This window comes from Prunus avium, chromosome 2, assembly GCF_965620075.1.
Source record: "Prunus avium chromosome 2, drPruAviu1.hap1.1, whole genome shotgun sequence".
Lineage (NCBI taxonomy): Eukaryota > Viridiplantae > Streptophyta > Magnoliopsida > Rosales > Rosaceae > Prunus > Prunus avium.
The window spans coordinates 3,894,922-3,911,672 of record NC_142285.1 but is presented as its reverse complement, the minus strand read 5'-3'; the positions used below and the strand labels follow the sequence as shown (position 1 = coordinate 3,911,672).

Here is a 16,751-nt window from a genome sequence, read left to right as displayed (position 1 = left end):
ATCCTCATTCAATGGTGCTCCAGCTTTTCCAGCACCTTGCTAGACCTCCTAGAACCCATAACACACCTTAGAGGCCCGAGGGATTAGGTAGGGAACCAATACATGTGAAGGCCTCTTGAAAAACGCGTGGAAGAAAACAGCACAGCAGCCTAGCGACCGGTCGCCCGTTACTGGCGACCGGTCGCTTTACACTCTGACTGAAGGCGACCGGTCGCTTGCACCTTGCGACCGGTCGCTTTTCGCGACTTCCAGCTTCACCTCCAGACTTCGAATCTGCTTCAAAACGACCGGTCGCAAATACCCAGCGACCGGTCGCTTCCTCCTTCACTTGCATACTAAATGTGAGCCATTTTTCCAACAGAGATTACATATGGTGCTTGAGTTTTCATATTATCATCTCAATCGTGAAACACTTTCTGTTCAAATGCCATGCAATAATGTGAACCGACTTCATCCGTATTCTGGAAACCTCAACTTAACCTTGCTTTCCAAATAGACTTGCCTGACTTGTTAATAGAAGACACTATTATATATGCTTTACACTTGCAATGGCATGTCAAGTGATTCTGCACAGCCTAAGAATATAGGAAATATCATAGTTCTTCAAATCATGGAATGTAATGAAGAATTAGCTACAGCCATTTAATGAGTGTTATATGTGGTTTGATGTATAATCATGAGCAACTTGGGTATTCAAATAGATAAACGTAATGCGATTGATTGTTTCATTGACGACCTGTTCTGCAGACTCGCAGTGAGAACATATGATAACATTGCCGTTTACATATTAGACTTTATATGGTACCAGTATATAGAGTGAATGGTTGGGTATTAGAATTTGATTATATGAATCAGGTATCATTAGGACTTTCCTGTTCTAGTTATTTTATGAGTACTGCTTATTAATATCAGGAAAGCAAACATTTTGGTAGAATGAAGTTTTCCTCTCTTAACAAGTTAGTTTTGTGTGCAGATATGTATTACTACGAGTACTTCAGCTGGCTTAGATCAGATTTTACCATGGATGTTTTATCACAAGGTCATTGGAGCTACTACCTTTTTCCTTTTTGTGGAAGGAAAGGCTGCATCTCCCGAAGTTGCTAAAATTCTGGAGTCCATTCCTGTGAGTTAAAATATACTTCACTCTGACTGCTTATGCTCTTCAAATGCATTTCTACTGTTAGTTCTACTGTGCTTAATGTTGTGAAATTTGTCGACGATAAATTTTGTTGTACTTTTCAGGGAGTAAAAGTGATATACAGAACAAAACAGCTTGAGGAGCAACAAGCTAACAGGTTAGTTGATTTTGCCGCTGTTCTTCTTGGACTATATGCTTACTGCTAATGGAATCTTCTGTTATTATTACGATTCCTGCCAGTTGTGATTAATCTCCTGTATATCTATCTCTTTTGTTGTTTGGAATGGATAATCGCTCTGTGGAGACCCAAATAATTCAGATGGCCCCTCTGGCCGTTCAAATTGCACTGAAAAATAGAGCTACTAAAGAGTCCTTAAAGATGAGTTCGGCAATTTACTTCTTGTATTAACTTTCATTCAAAGCAGTCGAGTTTAGTTGTTTTTTGAAAATTCTTGAAAATTTGAAGCACATTCTTATTGATTGAGCTGTTTTTTGAATAGTTAAAAGGGAATATAGTTTTGTTATTTTCTAACTTCAAGCGTAATCTTACAGCGAGGCATATATGGCATAGTGACTTTCTACTGAAATCATTTAGCAGATTTGGCTAATATTCTACGAATTTGTAAATAAAATTTGGACTTGTCTTTTCCCTTCTATCTCCCCTTTCTTTTGGTAACAATTAAAATAGCTGCCAGCTCTTGAGTGATTTTTCATTGCATTTCATTGTGCTAACTCTTTCATATACTAACTAACAATTAGCATTTCAGGCATTCATAGTTGCTTCGACTGCAACCAAGGACGAAATGCTGATATGGTAAAATCTTCTGTACAAACCGTAATTAAATTCTGATGAAAATATTTGACAAAGCTTCAAATCAAAACTTAAGGTCACACAGAACACAATTGAGTTGTCTGAATCATTTTAAAAGCTATCCCTTGTTCAGCTCTCTCAAAAGAAAAGTTTTTGTTGACAGTTGATAGTAGTAACTTCTTCTTCTTCTTCTTCATAGGGTGAATGGACAGGTTAATAGTTAAGTTTCAAATATAGCTGTAATTATTCTTTTTCAATTTTTTATTAGTCAGACAGAAGATTCTCATGTGACAAGTCTAGCTTATTGGCAAAAGTTATAAACATTGAAATTCTACAGATATTCCATTATATACATTGAAACTCTATATGAGGATTTTGTTCACAATTCAATCCATAGACAAATTATGTAATTCAATTCAATCCATAAATGTGATTAAGAAACAGGAAATTTTTTTAGCTCAAACATATGCAAGAAAAGCTGCATGTCCAATGTTTCATCCAAGCTCCAACCATTTACTTGTTGGTCTAACATCGCTCCTTAGTGGTAAAACTTAAAGTGCACCTGCTCGCAATCACTTTAGCTACAAGCTCGCTCTTGAAACTCTCAGTATCATTCTACTATATCTTGAATATAGAACTGACACGGTTCAAAACTAGATGCAATGAAAAGGGTGAATAATTTCTTTATAACTTTTCCTGATTTAGCAAAACAAAACAAGAAGCAAAAAAGAAAGGAAAAGGATCTAAGTCAAGTCATCCTATTCTAAGTTCACAAAGAATTTTGAAGGGTTTTTGCTAATTTCATATAACCGAAACGTTTTCATCCTCTGGTTCATCCACAACGGCCCCCTGCTGCACTACAAGAATGAATGCATTAATTGCAAAACTTGAAGTCAATAATGCTTCCCCGAGAGGCCCCAATTGATCGTCAGTCTGGCTCAAATAATGATCCGAAAATGCCTTCGCTGGTGATGTGCTACCATGCCTTCTTCCCACTACGTACAAGTCATATTCACCCTCCAACTCCCTTATGAGATTCAGAGTTTGTTCCCAGCTATTCACAGCCTCCTCCAAGAATTGTATGTTGGGGTTGTGCTTGGACTTCAGCCTAAACTCGTCCACGTACAACTTGTCTATTTGCCTCTCCCTCCCACTGTCTTCCATTACCTTTGGATCAGTTTCGTCGTTGCTGTTTCTGTTGTTGTTATTTGGGATAACGATAAACCGTACAACCTTTAAGTTAACCCTCGGATTTCCTGCCATCCTCCATGCATACGCTTAACGCCTCGAGGTCATCTGCCCCTCCGATGAAGAACATGGCGAAGTGGCGGTAGGCCAGGGAGGTGTACTTGTATGACTCGGTCATATGGGACATACTAAATCCGCGGTCGACAAAAACCGCCACGGAGAAGGGAGCCTCCTCGATCACGTTATTGTTGATGCTCTTCAAACTAGGGTTGGCATCCTCCATGGCGCCGTCTATATTAGCTTGCATGTGGAACGGGATGATTATGAGGTTGATGCACTTCTCCTCCGCCAAATAGCATATGTCTTCAAAAATATAGTGCCATACATATTTAAAATACAATATATATTTTTAAATAAAATAAAAAAGAAAATCAAAATTTTATGAATTTTAAATTAAAAAATTAAAAAATTTCGCAGGGACCATTTGTGATAGATGTGTGAACATTCGCAGATATATATATATGCCACATTAGCAAACTAACGGAGTTTTTGACGGAACCTAACGGCATGGACCATTTGTGATCCCACATACTAACCTTGAGGACCGTGAATGACAAAAAAAATATTAAGGATGCAATCTGATAGTTTCGTAAACCTTAAGGACGTTTTGTGATAATAAGCCTATTTAATATATATAATGGGTTAATTACTCAAATGGTCCCCAAACTTGTACGCGATTTATATTTTGGGGCCTGAATTAAATTTTTCGTTCAAATGGTCCATCAACTCTATATTAATTACTCAAATGGTCCCACCGTTACATTCTGTCAATATTTCCGTTAAATATGAGGGCAAATTGGTCATTATTTACCCTAAAATTTGGTCACTACCTAATACAATGTGTGTTTTGTATAATTTACAAGCACTATGTTGCTCAATTGTAAAGCTCTTGTTGAGTTACCAACCAACTTGGGAAGGCTAATCAACTTGCGTCGTCTTGGAACCGGAGGTACAAATTTGAAAAGGATGCCGCCAAATATGGGGAAGCTCAAAGAGCTCCGATTGTTACCATATTTTGTCTTAGACAAACACACTGACCATTACATTAGAGTTTTAAAAGCTTGAGCATTTGAGCAAAACACTTGTGATCTCAGGACTTGGTAAGATTGCGCATGACGAGGATGCGATGGGGAGATGGTATAACTGAGGATCCAGCAAAAGATGGAGAAAGGCTCCAAAAGCTTCAGCCTCATACAAACGTCAAGGACCTTGTGATTGAATCTTATGGGGGTATAAGATTTACAGGTTGGTTAGGAGACACCTCTTTCTCTAATCTATCTTCTAATGAACTTAGAGATTGTAAACATTGTTCCTTGTTGCCATCGCTGGGGCAACTGCCGTCCCTCAGAAAGCTTCATATTTTCGGGTTAAACAACGTGGTGGAGATAGGTCCTGAGTTTTATGGCAATGATACTTGTGGAGTTAAGCCATTCAGGCTACCTAAACTGTCCTTATTTCTGGATACCAATATAAGTTAAACAATATAAGTTAAAACTATCATGCTTGTAATTTGATTAACTAGATACCAACAGTTGAGCCAAACATCCAAAGATTCAATACGGTAATATTACATATGAAAAGGAAGGTCCAAATAAATCCAGTTTTATAATACAACTAAACATAATAAATAAATTATCTGATCAAAGAGATGCAATGGCAGGATATGAGGAACATTAACAAAGAACACGTATAATCAGTGATGAAAGCGACGGTAACGAAATTGGTATGTCATGGTATCCTGTAGATGTGCACCGCAACATATCATGTACTCTTGTCCCTAGCTTCTTGGCTTCTGATGATATTCTTCTCAAAGATTATGCAAAATAAAGAATAAAAAATTATTATCTATGATTAAAATAGAAAATGCATGTAATGGATATTATGCAAGTGCTACTGGACAATATTAATGGTTAAATACTACTTTAAAAAATAGAAAATGCATGTAATGGATACCATCCTTAGAAGCATTTTAACGAGCCATATATAAATAAGCATTTTCACGAGCCATATATAGACATTTTAAATGCAATTTTTATTTTATTTTATATTAATTAGTTGATTAGAGATTATTTTGTATTATAGTCCAATTAAAAGCCTAATTCCTAAGCATATAAGAAAATTAGTGTAATTTTTATTGAGTTACATTTGTGTTATCAGGGTACGTAGTATAATCTTTAAGAACATAGAGCTTAGGTATCAGGGGTTTATGGCTTCTCTGTGCCAATTAGAGACAAAATTATGGTATAGAAATTATTCTCTAATGCTTAAACAATAGTAAATCCTGAAAAGAAGTTTAAAAATAATAATAATAAAAAATGTGGAGATGGACGAATGACATAAGAAAGATAAGGCAAAGAAAAATAAAAAGCAACGCCAATTCATGAAAATATATTAAGCTATATATATCTTCTACTGATTTTATAGTGACCGACCATAGTGCTTGGTTCAATTGAAAACATACCTTCTTTTCTTTACACGTGGACGCTTTATAGACACATGTCGGCTGCTTATACATACAGAGACTCAGGAGCAAACACTTTTAATTTTGGACACTCGTCAACTTTGACTTCCTCCAAGGCTGGCCACTTCAAAGTATAAGCTTGAGAGCAGAAAGATTCAAGTTTGGGTAAATTCCGAAGTATGATATAATTTAGGTGCGGAAATGTCAATTCATCCTCAATACTTTCTCCTCCTCCTTCTACCTCTCCAACAATTTTCTCCATCGCACTACAACTGAAAACTCCTATTATCTCAAGGCAGGTAAGAAGTTTGGCTATGTGCAGTGAAAACAAGTATCTCAAATTGCCACAGCCCACTACTCCCAGTAATCTCAGGTTTCCAAAGCCTGAGCTAACTTGTAAACCCTTTTCCCATATGTGGCTCAGCGTTGGTAAATTCTCCAACATCAATTCCCTCAGCTTATCAAATGCTTGAGTAGAAGGGGTTTCCTGAACCAAAAATATCACTTCCAATAAATCGCAACTTTCTACACGAAGATCTTCTAGATTGTGGCTAGCACTTGAGGTCTGAAGATTCGCCGGCGTAACCTGCCAAAAGGGTAGAAAAGTAATTGTATATTAATTTGTTAGTGTTTCAATCATAAACATATGGGATATTATCACATTCTAGAAATCAAGAACGTTGTTTAAAAAAGAAAAGTGAATTGTTTATTGTTGAACTAAGCAAGTTACTAGTATTCATATAAAAAGAAGTTACCAATGTTGTTTATTGTTTAACTAAGCAGTTTAATTATTGTATATTATCACATTCTAGATATCAATAAAACTGTTTGCGAAAATAATGGTGATCATTTCCCAAATGAAAATGAACAAGTGTTTACAATTGTCATGGGTCGTGCTTGGGCCAAGCCCATTTAACTTTTCTTTTTTATTTTATTTATCTTTTATCTTCAATGAAATCTATACCTAAGACCAATTTTCACAAAATAGACACTAAATATTGCTTTAGAATAATGACGTACCTCTCTATTTGCAGGGCGGGGCAGTATTTGAGTAAAGTTGCGACTAGATGGACGACTTTGTAAGCAAACTAGTGGCGCACATCCAAATCCAGATCTAGATCCAGTTGATGATGCACATCCAGATCCTGATTCTTTTCTACCTCTTACATGATCATCACTCAAATTCTCTGCAACTGCTGCGGGGAGCTTTTTGTTTACTGGTGCAAAGCCCAATGTCTTTAATTTGGGACAACTTTTCACCACCATAGTTCTCGTGGAGGAGGACCATGCAAAAGAAAAGGCATCAGGGAAAAATCTCTCAAGGTTTGGCAATCTCTCAAGTGTGAAGCTATTGATCAGTAGTTTGGGAAACAAAGTCCTCGCGCCACTGCCACCTGTCTCTTTCCCTTCTTCATGGATATTGTCCTCTATGGAAGCAGCTGCCAGTACTATAGTTTCCATATTCTCACATAAATATATAAAGACTTCTTGGAGATTCTCAAGGAGCTTGTAAATTTCATAGGGGCATAGATATTTCAGACTGCCACATCCGAAAATTGTTAAAAATCTTACATTTTGAAAACCTTGGAATCCAGGTTGAACGTTCTTCCACAAATGCTCCTTGTGATGTAAAAGAAGAAAAATAGTGTTATTTGATGACAGCTCAATAAGTATTACTCATAAAGGCGACAACTTCATGTTCGACTCCTTTGCTCTTTCTACAGAGAAATTATTATATGGTACTTCGTTCACTCATGTGTTATGAGATTAATAGATGACATATAACTTAAAATTTGAGTAATGCATAGAATTAATATTATAAATAATGTCTAATATTCTAAAGCTGGGGCATATGGGTCATATCATAAAGCAATAGTTGTGGTACATGTATTGTTATTTTTTTATTTTTAGTAACAAGAAAACAAGTAGCACGGCGCATGGGTCATATCATAAAGCTGTTTTTTTTTTTTTTGGTCTGAATAAAGCTGTTTTCTGAGTAGCTCTGTGGTGTGATATTGGACCCATGATCAGGGCACGTGATTCTTTAATTATTTTTTTTTGTTTCTGATGGCGTGGCTGGTTGCTTATCATTAATTTTAGCACGTGATATCTGTGCTATGGGTACCTACTACATTTTACTCACAGAAGTTACTTACCTCCATGCAATCCAAGGGACTCTAAACTTCAAGTTACTTACCTCCATGCAATCCAAGGGACTCTAAAATCGCTATGAAAATCACATGCAAACAAACACATACATACCTCATTTGAATTGCACACTTCAAATGTCTGTAGTTGAGAAAATGCTGAGTCATGCCCTTCTAAATCAAATACCACATCACTTGTCAAAGAATTCACTTGTAGTTCCTCTAGATTTGGTAACCATGAAATGCAATTTGAAGGAAATACTTTTGATTTAGATGAGGTCGACCCAGCAACTTGATTGTCATTCCTAGTCTCTTTCATCTTCTTCACACTTTCATCATTAGGCTTTATAATCTGTAAAATAATTAATTCTACATAAATAATGAACTTACACATGAGCCAAAAAGAAAGAAATACATAAGTAATGAACTTCCACCATTTGTCTTATTTCCAAATTGCCTTAATTATATTCCCACATCCTCTGTCATAAATTTTGAGAAATCCTTTTCCTACCCACTATTTCCCTCAATTACTATTTACAAATAAACATTTATTGCATATGCAGACAAACTTAACTATTATTCTAACTTATGTATGTAGAAATAATAACACAAAAATCAATATTCAATGACATATTTATTGCAAAAGCATATGTACCATTTAAGCATCAAAAGATTAATTATTTGTTTAACTAACATATTTAGATACATATATACCTCATAGGTAGAGTCGTGTTGGTTGCTCGTGTAGAAACCAAAGTGCTCGGGCAGATAACAAAGCTTCAAAACTTTTAATTTTGACAATTTTATCATGTGAGATGCATTATCATCTTCCATTCTCTCATTTGATATGATCTCTTCTACTTTATGACAACTTTCAACTGTTAAGCTTTGGAGTTGTACCAAGTTTTGTGCTACGGATAGTGAAAAGACATATTTTAACTCATAACACAATTTAATTGCAATGGATCTTAGGTTCATAAAGGAGCGCTTGTCTGGATGTTGACGAGTCCAATCTGTTCCATTCATAAGATACTTTATGGTGAAGTCAAACATGATTGATAAAACTTTCAAGCGTTGAAAGCTCCCTTGATCATCAGATTGCTTCAAAAGCATCAAACTCTTTAAATTGTATGTGTCCTGTAGGCTTAAGTCTTCAGATTGCTTCAAAAGGTATCCAATTGTTCCAATCTCCATATATTCCGTTACATCACCATAAAGCATCAAACTCTTTTCAAATAGATAACCAGGCATTCCAGCATTGTGTGATCGACTAGTATTGATAGATACATGAAATCTTATATGCTCGTTCTTTAAGAGAAACTCATTCTGCACTATCTGACCAACAAGTATTTCTATGACTTAAGACTTTTAAATGAACAGATAGAGACGTCACCTCATCAAGGCTTGCCATGCTCGTTTCGTCCTTGCTTCCTATTGTTGGCCCCCAATTGAGAAAGCTTTTTGCCATGTACAACTCTTCTAACCTCCTTAAGTTGGATAAGACACCATGAGGAATTTCTTCAAGTCCTTCACAATCTGTTGCATCTAGAATCCTTAATCGTTGAAGATCTCTGATTTCTTTAGGCAACTTACTGATATCAGAGCGAGCAAAGCTGAGAATCTCTAAATTCTCCAAAACTCCAATAACATGAGATATGTCTCCCAATTTACAATCCTCTAGACACAAGGTATGAAGGTACTTGGGTTCTCCAAGAGCTAGAGATCTTTTCGAGGCCAAATAACCTGACATATCCATCCCCAAGAAAGCTAAAACCTTGAGTTCTTTCAACCTTTTAAAGTGGTGGGAATATTCTGAACTGGAGAAATTTATCAGTTGTAGAAGCTCAAGTTTTTGGCACTCCAAACCATCTGTATTATCTTCATCTAACTTAAAATTAATTAATGAAATTGCACTGTAATGTTCTTGGTTTGTAGCTTTTTGTAATCCTGACCATCCTCCATCTCCACCTTCTGTATCAAACGATCTTACCATAAATTTGTGAGGATCTTTTGAGGCAATTGATATAGCAACATCACGAACTATGTCATGCATTTTGATACACTCTTCCTCTTCACTATCCATCAACAAATACCTTCTTTTTAGTTGTCCAACGAAAGAATGCACTCTGTTTCTTTCATCTTCGATTGTGTTGGTGTTTCTAAAAGTTGCTCGACCCGCCCCATACCTCACCAAATACTCAATCGGAATATCATAATCTTCTGGAAATAAGCAACAAAGTAAAAAGCATGACTTGACTTCATCACTATCCAATTTATCATAACTCAATTTTATGCAAGAATAAACCTCAGGTTCCATTCCAGGGATGTTTTCAGGGAGGGAATGTTTCAGTTCATGCAAGGCAGTTTTCCATTCATGCTTGCCATTACTTGGTAGAAGAGCTTTCCCAACAGTTATGATAGCAATGGGTAAACCTTTGCATTCGTCAACAATCAATTTTGCAACATGAGACAAATCAGGATCATTGTCCAAGGATTCACCTACAGTCGCCCTGAAAAGCTCCCATGCTTCTTCTTTATTTAAGGCTTGGACTCTAAAAATGTCATCTTTACACCCCATTACTTTACAAACTTCTTCATTTCGAGATGTCAACAAAATGTTGCACCCTTCATGAACACCAAAAGGGATTCCTACATCCTGAAATTTAAGCTCTGACCATACATCATCTAATATAATCAGGATTCTTTTACTCTGCTTGATTCTCTCATGTAAACTTTGTGCTATTATAGATTCAATTTCATCGACGAATTTCATACTTAGTGACTGTGCAATTGCAATTTGAATTGTCCTAATGTTAACTGTTGCGGAGACAGTTGCCATCACAACATCATCAAACAGACTGGTTCCTTCTAATCTCTTGATGATTTCTCTCACCATTGTGGTTTTACCCACACCTCCCATCCCACAAATCCCAATTATTCTTGTCTTTTCATTCCTCAAAGCACTAAGTACATCATTCATGACATCTTTTCTAGATTCAAAACCCTTAAAACCTTCACTAGAGATTATTGACCCTAGTTGTTGTCGAGGTGCAGGATTGGCAACATTATTACTTAGTCCTTCGTCTAGTTTGAGATCAAGTACACGCTCAGCAATTTTCTTGGCTTTCCTACTCAGAGAATACCGCGATTTCAAACTTGGGCACAATCCATACAAACACCGCCTTTGCTCGTTGACCTTTTTTTCAAGTTCTTCCACTTCATGAAATATTTTGTTTACATTCTCCAGCCAGCTCTGAACTTGATTTTTGATGGTTGCACCATTCCTTTTTGCAGCATCCACAAATCTTTGCAGGTCATTTTTCTTGTCATCAAGAATTTTAAGCACATTCTTTAGACTTTCTATGTTAGAATCGTAGTAAATTAGATAACTGAGTTGTCTCCCAATTAGTGCCACCGGTTTTTCTACAATTTTAGATGCAATTGAAGTACCAATCTCCTCCATTTTATGTTGCAGTTCAACACCTACACTTTTAATTATGAAAAATTCAAAGGTAAACCAATCAAAAACCTAACCAAACAAATCTCCTAGCAATTCTAACTCATAATCTATAAACAACACTCTTCCTCCTCCCCCACCAAAAAAACTTCTCAACACACCAAACCATCACAGCCACACCCACCGCTGGTATCTCTCTCTCTTATTTTTGTTTCTCAATTCCTACTTTGACAACACGTTTGCCAAACACCCACCGCCCACTCCTTGATTTGCTCAAGGTAATGGGATTCTGAGATCTCTCAATCATCCCATCATCAATGGATTCGTATATGATATTATATTATATTCTACCGACGAGATGCTCTGTTTCAATTTAATTTGAAATCCTCCCATCTACTTTCAGGTTGTTTCATGGATGGTGATTTGATTTCATTAGATTTGAAACTAAGCGTTTCTAGATATGCAACTAAACTTTAGTTTTTATGTCAATCACAGCAGGTTTGAAACGATGATTATGAGCGACGAGGGTGGGGTGATTTTCTGGGCTTATGCTCTTGGGGTGTTTGGGTTGTTCTAGGATTTTTTTCTATATTTTATTTTGTTTAAGTTTTAGTCTTTATTTTGACCTTTGAACTATAGTTAACACGAGACAGATATAGACTAACAAAAGGGTGTGATTGTAGTAAATGAAACATGTCGGATCTGACTCTAATTATACCAAACTTCAGGGAGTCTAAGTGAAATTCTCCCCTTGTTAAAATGACCCCAGCTTGAGCTTTGGTGTGCCCAGCTGACAAATCTCGTTAGCAGCTCACATCTTTTTATGAAATAGCTTGCGTTTGCTTCATTCAAGTTTGGTCATAAACGTTAGGCTTTACAATCTTATAATTAAATGCAAAGATGTCGCAATTATTATATTTGTGTACTTAAAAACGTTCATTGATTTATTTTTTTTCATTGATTTTAATATTTTCTTAACTTGGGCTAAACTTGAGTTTAAGAGCATCCACCACAATCATGCTCTTTAGTATTTTAGGAGTTCTCTATCAAATTTCAACTCCAACCATACTCTCTAGTTTAATATTTTTTTTAATTCAATTTTTGAATAAAGTGCAGACACAAAAGCAACAACAAAAAATAGTTGGCATTAAATAAATGGTTAAAATACTATTAAAATAAGGGAGCATTAAATTATAGGGAGCCATTAGAAATCCTCTCTCTCTCTCTCTCTCTCTCTCTCTCTCAAATTTAGGAGCTCCTAAAGGTCTCCATATTTTTCAATTACTCAGTAAAATTTGTCTAAAGAGGTGTTCTAGGGGTCTCTCTATTTTTCAATTCCTCCATAAATGTTGTCTAAAGAGGTGTTTTAGAATTATGGATGCTCTAAACTCACTTAAAAAATGAGTTCAGTCGAGCCAACCATAAACACTCAATCAATAGATGCTAAGTCAAGTCGAGCTCAATAAACAATCGATCAGTAGATGCTTAGTCAAGCCCAACTCAAAGGGCCACCTATAATACTGTTCCATTATATATTGTGTGGGAAATATCCTATAAAACCTAATCATTTATGGATATTACCTATATTTACTTAGTAATTATATTAAATTAATGGCCAGATCATTATTGATAGAAATATTCCAATAAATAATTATATGCTTAAACAATAGTCGAATGAAAATGAAATAGAGAGAAAGTAAAAAAGTTAATTAGATTCATGAGATCTTTCTCTCTCATCCTCATAGTCAATGTAGTTCATAGCCATAGGATTGTTAACTGAGTATTGATAATCCATAAAAACTGGGGCATCTTATGTTTGTTTAATTAGGAGGACGACTGTTCTTTAGTCATTAATGTAGAGACACTAAGAAAAGTATGCATCTGCTCTATAGATGGTGAATTTACTAAACGCGATCAATTAATAGTTCTTTCGTGGAAGTTGTACTTCTATGTCAAACAAGAATATTAAGTCGCAATAATGCATACTAGTCCTTAAATCTTGAACACTCTATTTGTCTTATGAGTAGATCATGTATTATTGGGTTTGTGATTAATCCATACAGGTATGTGTGTGTAGTAAGGCCCAGGCAAAGCAACCTAAAGCCCCCAAGGGTCATCTACCTTGATTGTTCTTAAAGAAGAATTTAAAAATAAGAAAAAAAATATTTTAAAAACAAACAAACAAAACCTTGTTTTTTCATCTCTTCTAAAAGGACATCGTCAACCTCAAGGGGCACCCCCAACCCACGCTAGGCGACGAGGCCAAACAGCCCCTCCCCCAATCTAACTTCCAGACGCGGCCCCCACCCTCTATCTCACCCTAGTTGTCGCCCTCATATCCCATTTCACCTAGGGCTGCAATTTACATCGATAGACTGCCAAACCGACCAAACAGAATCAGTGGTTTGGGTTTTTTCACTTAATTTTTGGTTTTGGTCAACAAATCGAACGGAACCAGTTGTGAAGAATGTTTCAACAAATCGAACGTAAATTTATAATCTTGGTTTATGATGCAGTTTTTAATTTTTCCTTTCTACTTTAGTTTTTATCTTTTGCTGTAGTTTATTATTTTATTTATGTCTAGTTAAATTCTGTTAATGATGAAACACCATTATAAAATTAATTTATCATATTTTTTCTTTTATTTCCTAATTATATTCTTCAATGTTAATAACTTTGGCTTCACATGATTAATAAATTAACTTTCTCTTCACCGCTTTTATCATATATTTATGGTAGTTAAGAGTTTTGGATTAATTTATTAATACATCCTTGGTTTTATATTTTTAGTATACAAATTTCTTTGATCTCTTGTCATTCAAATAACCTTTTTCACTTAGGATACTTAGGAAACTTTGATCCTTTATAGTTAAATAATTGTTTTTACATGTGATGCTTAGAATTTATACTAATAAATGAAGGGGGGATTTACAAAAGATTTATTAAATTGGAGGCTTAATTGATATATCTTGAGAAAGTAGTAAATTGATTTCTAGATTGCTACTCTATGGGAATTGATAGGTAAATAATTAGAGTTTTATGGAATAGTGTGGTGTGGATTCTAATACCTTAGTTTATTGTCATTCCCATAATTTTTTTTTATGCTTTATTTAATTGTCTTTTCAACCAACAAATCATCCTTGGATGGAACTAGGTTAGTAATTGAATTAATTCGGGTTGGATTAGCTTTCTATCTTCTTCGTGCAGTTCTTGTTTGTATGACCTCATTCTTACATGTCTACATTACATTCGATTTATGCACTTGCGATTATTTATATAAATTTAAGACGACACCTATTTTGGTGACAAACACTACCCCGCTCAAATTCCAGTCGAATCCATCATTTTAAAACCTATATCCGAGTTTCAAATCCAATTAATTCCTCATAGTTTCATTCAGCTCACTGCAAAGCAGACAAATAATATCACAAAGTTCAAATCAATAACCGGCACATGACCAGTGCTTTGTCCTCGAAAACGTTGCTCACTTGACTAATTTTCTCTCTAATTTACTGCTAATTCACTAAGAGAGATAAGGATAGTTTTTTTTCTCTCTCGTTTCTCTTTTACCAATTAACAACACCACACATGCATTGCACTTAAGTCACCAAACTCCGTATTTGGGACCTCCCGACTAAGATCATATTTGAAACATGGACTTTCATTATATATGATCTCATATTTTCACAATTTGACCCCAAAAAAATTTCATTTCCAAATTCCAAATAAAACTGAAATAAGTTATCAAACAACTTTTAAACAATTTTCAATTTAATTTTTAAAACTAAAGTTGGTTACCAAACAAGTTTTGTAGTTTTAATTTTTTTTAAATGAAAAGTGAAAACTAATAAAAACAAAAAACTGAAATCGTTATCAAGCGGACCATAAGTATTTATTTTATTAAGTTTAATTTTTTGGTTTAAGAATCTTTTTTTTAATCTTAAGTTGAATTTTCAAATGTTTTATTAATATTTTATTCTGCTTCATTTTTTTTTTTTAAGTGGACCCTATGTGTGCCACATTGTCATTTAAAATGAACCCTACGTGTAACAATTTCAAAAAATGGTAGGTACTTGCTAAAAATGAAAACATGGATATATACTAACTTAAAATTAACACATTTTTTGGGTGAAGCATTCAAAATTCTAGAAAATAACATTCCTTTTTTTTAATCATTATTTCTTTTTCTGGCTATGTTAGAGGGTATTGAACCTACACCTATCCTAATTCTTTGTCATTACCTTGCATTCCCTCACCACTTGAGCTAACTTCAACAGTTTTCTAACTTAAAAAGTTTATTTAATTAAGAAAGCAATCTAATAAAATGGGTGTATGATCATAAAATGAAATCTATATATAAAGGAAGAGACCACAAATAGTGAAACATTAAAAACCCTTCAAATATCCCTGGTTATGTAATTTTGCTGAACAACTTCATTCTTTTGTTTTTTTCATTTGTTTTCTTGTTTTTTAATGCATAAACTAATGTATGTTTACTCTAAAAGGTTCTCCATCACAATTATAAAAAACAAATAAGAAGAAGAAACAAAAGTAAATTGGTGAACGCATGAGTGTGTGCCAAGAGGTAGTCGATAAAGAAAATTAAAAATTTCTAAGAAAAACCAACCTTGAGTTAGCAGCAATTTATAGCACTATCCGTAATCCGAATGCTCATTATCTCACTAACGCCATGCAACAACTACCTTGAAAGACTGCAGACATAAAGCCAGAAATATATAGATGAAACAAAGATATATATATTTGTGCTGTGAGATAATAAATAATACAGAAATAGGACAAAATAATGCTAAGTAGGTTTGGAAGAAGAAAAGCAAGAAAACTTATAGGCATGAAACCAAAAAAAGTAAACAGGCCCTTAATCCCCAAAAATACAGAAAGAATATTACAAAGGTCACGAACATGAGATTTCCAAGTAAAGTGTCAAGCGAATCACTTGCGTTGTGCTGAAGTGTGAAGGCAAACAACTATTTCAAGACTTACCTAGCTCTCCAATGCAATGTTTCAGCTGGTGAACTCTTGCGAGAAGCTTGAATGATATAATTAATTATAACCACAAAAGGGACAATATATGAACTGAGAATTACTTAGAGGAAGTGAATGAGTATGTCACGTTCGCTATGTAGAAGAGCTAAAGGATGAGTTTGTGTTAGCTATATATAAAAAGAGACGAGGAGAAAATGTATAACGAGCATTACTTCAAGAGAAGGTGATGCCATGTTTAAAAAGATGGTTTTAGAATATTTAAAAGCAAACTTAGGTAGCACGTAACAACACACATCTCTCTACCAACCCAATTTCAAGGAATCTTTTTACCAAAAATAAAAAATTTCAAGGATCTTTTTGTATTTTTGAAGATTCAATATTCTAAACTACTCTAATGTATGATAATATCGATCGAACTTGAGCTGCCACGTTGTATTGGTCAACATTGCCTAACACACATTTACATTGTGAAGGAATTTTCAAAT

At 34.9% G+C, this 16,751-nt stretch overlaps 1 long non-coding RNA gene and 1 pseudogene across 2 annotated transcripts; both read right to left on the bottom strand.

Annotated features, from left to right (window-relative positions):
- Positions 1-5,261: 5,261 nt before the first annotated feature.
- On the bottom strand, positions 5,262-13,480 carry LOC148296279 (putative disease resistance protein At4g27220; annotated as a pseudogene). The gene is made up of 4 exons (XR_015833976.1): positions 8,520-13,480; positions 7,921-8,157; positions 6,679-7,278; positions 5,262-6,244 (listed from the first exon to the last, which is right to left on the bottom strand). The product of XR_015833976.1 is annotated as a putative disease resistance protein At4g27220 (transcript).
- Positions 13,481-13,576: 96 nt separating this feature from the next.
- LOC148296278 (uncharacterized) lies at positions 13,577-16,401 on the bottom strand. The gene is made up of 3 exons (XR_015833980.1): positions 16,264-16,401; positions 15,890-15,974; positions 13,577-14,666 (listed from the first exon to the last, which is right to left on the bottom strand). It is a non-coding gene; the product is annotated as an uncharacterized LOC148296278 (long non-coding RNA).
- Between the last annotated feature and the right edge of the window lie 350 nt (positions 16,402-16,751).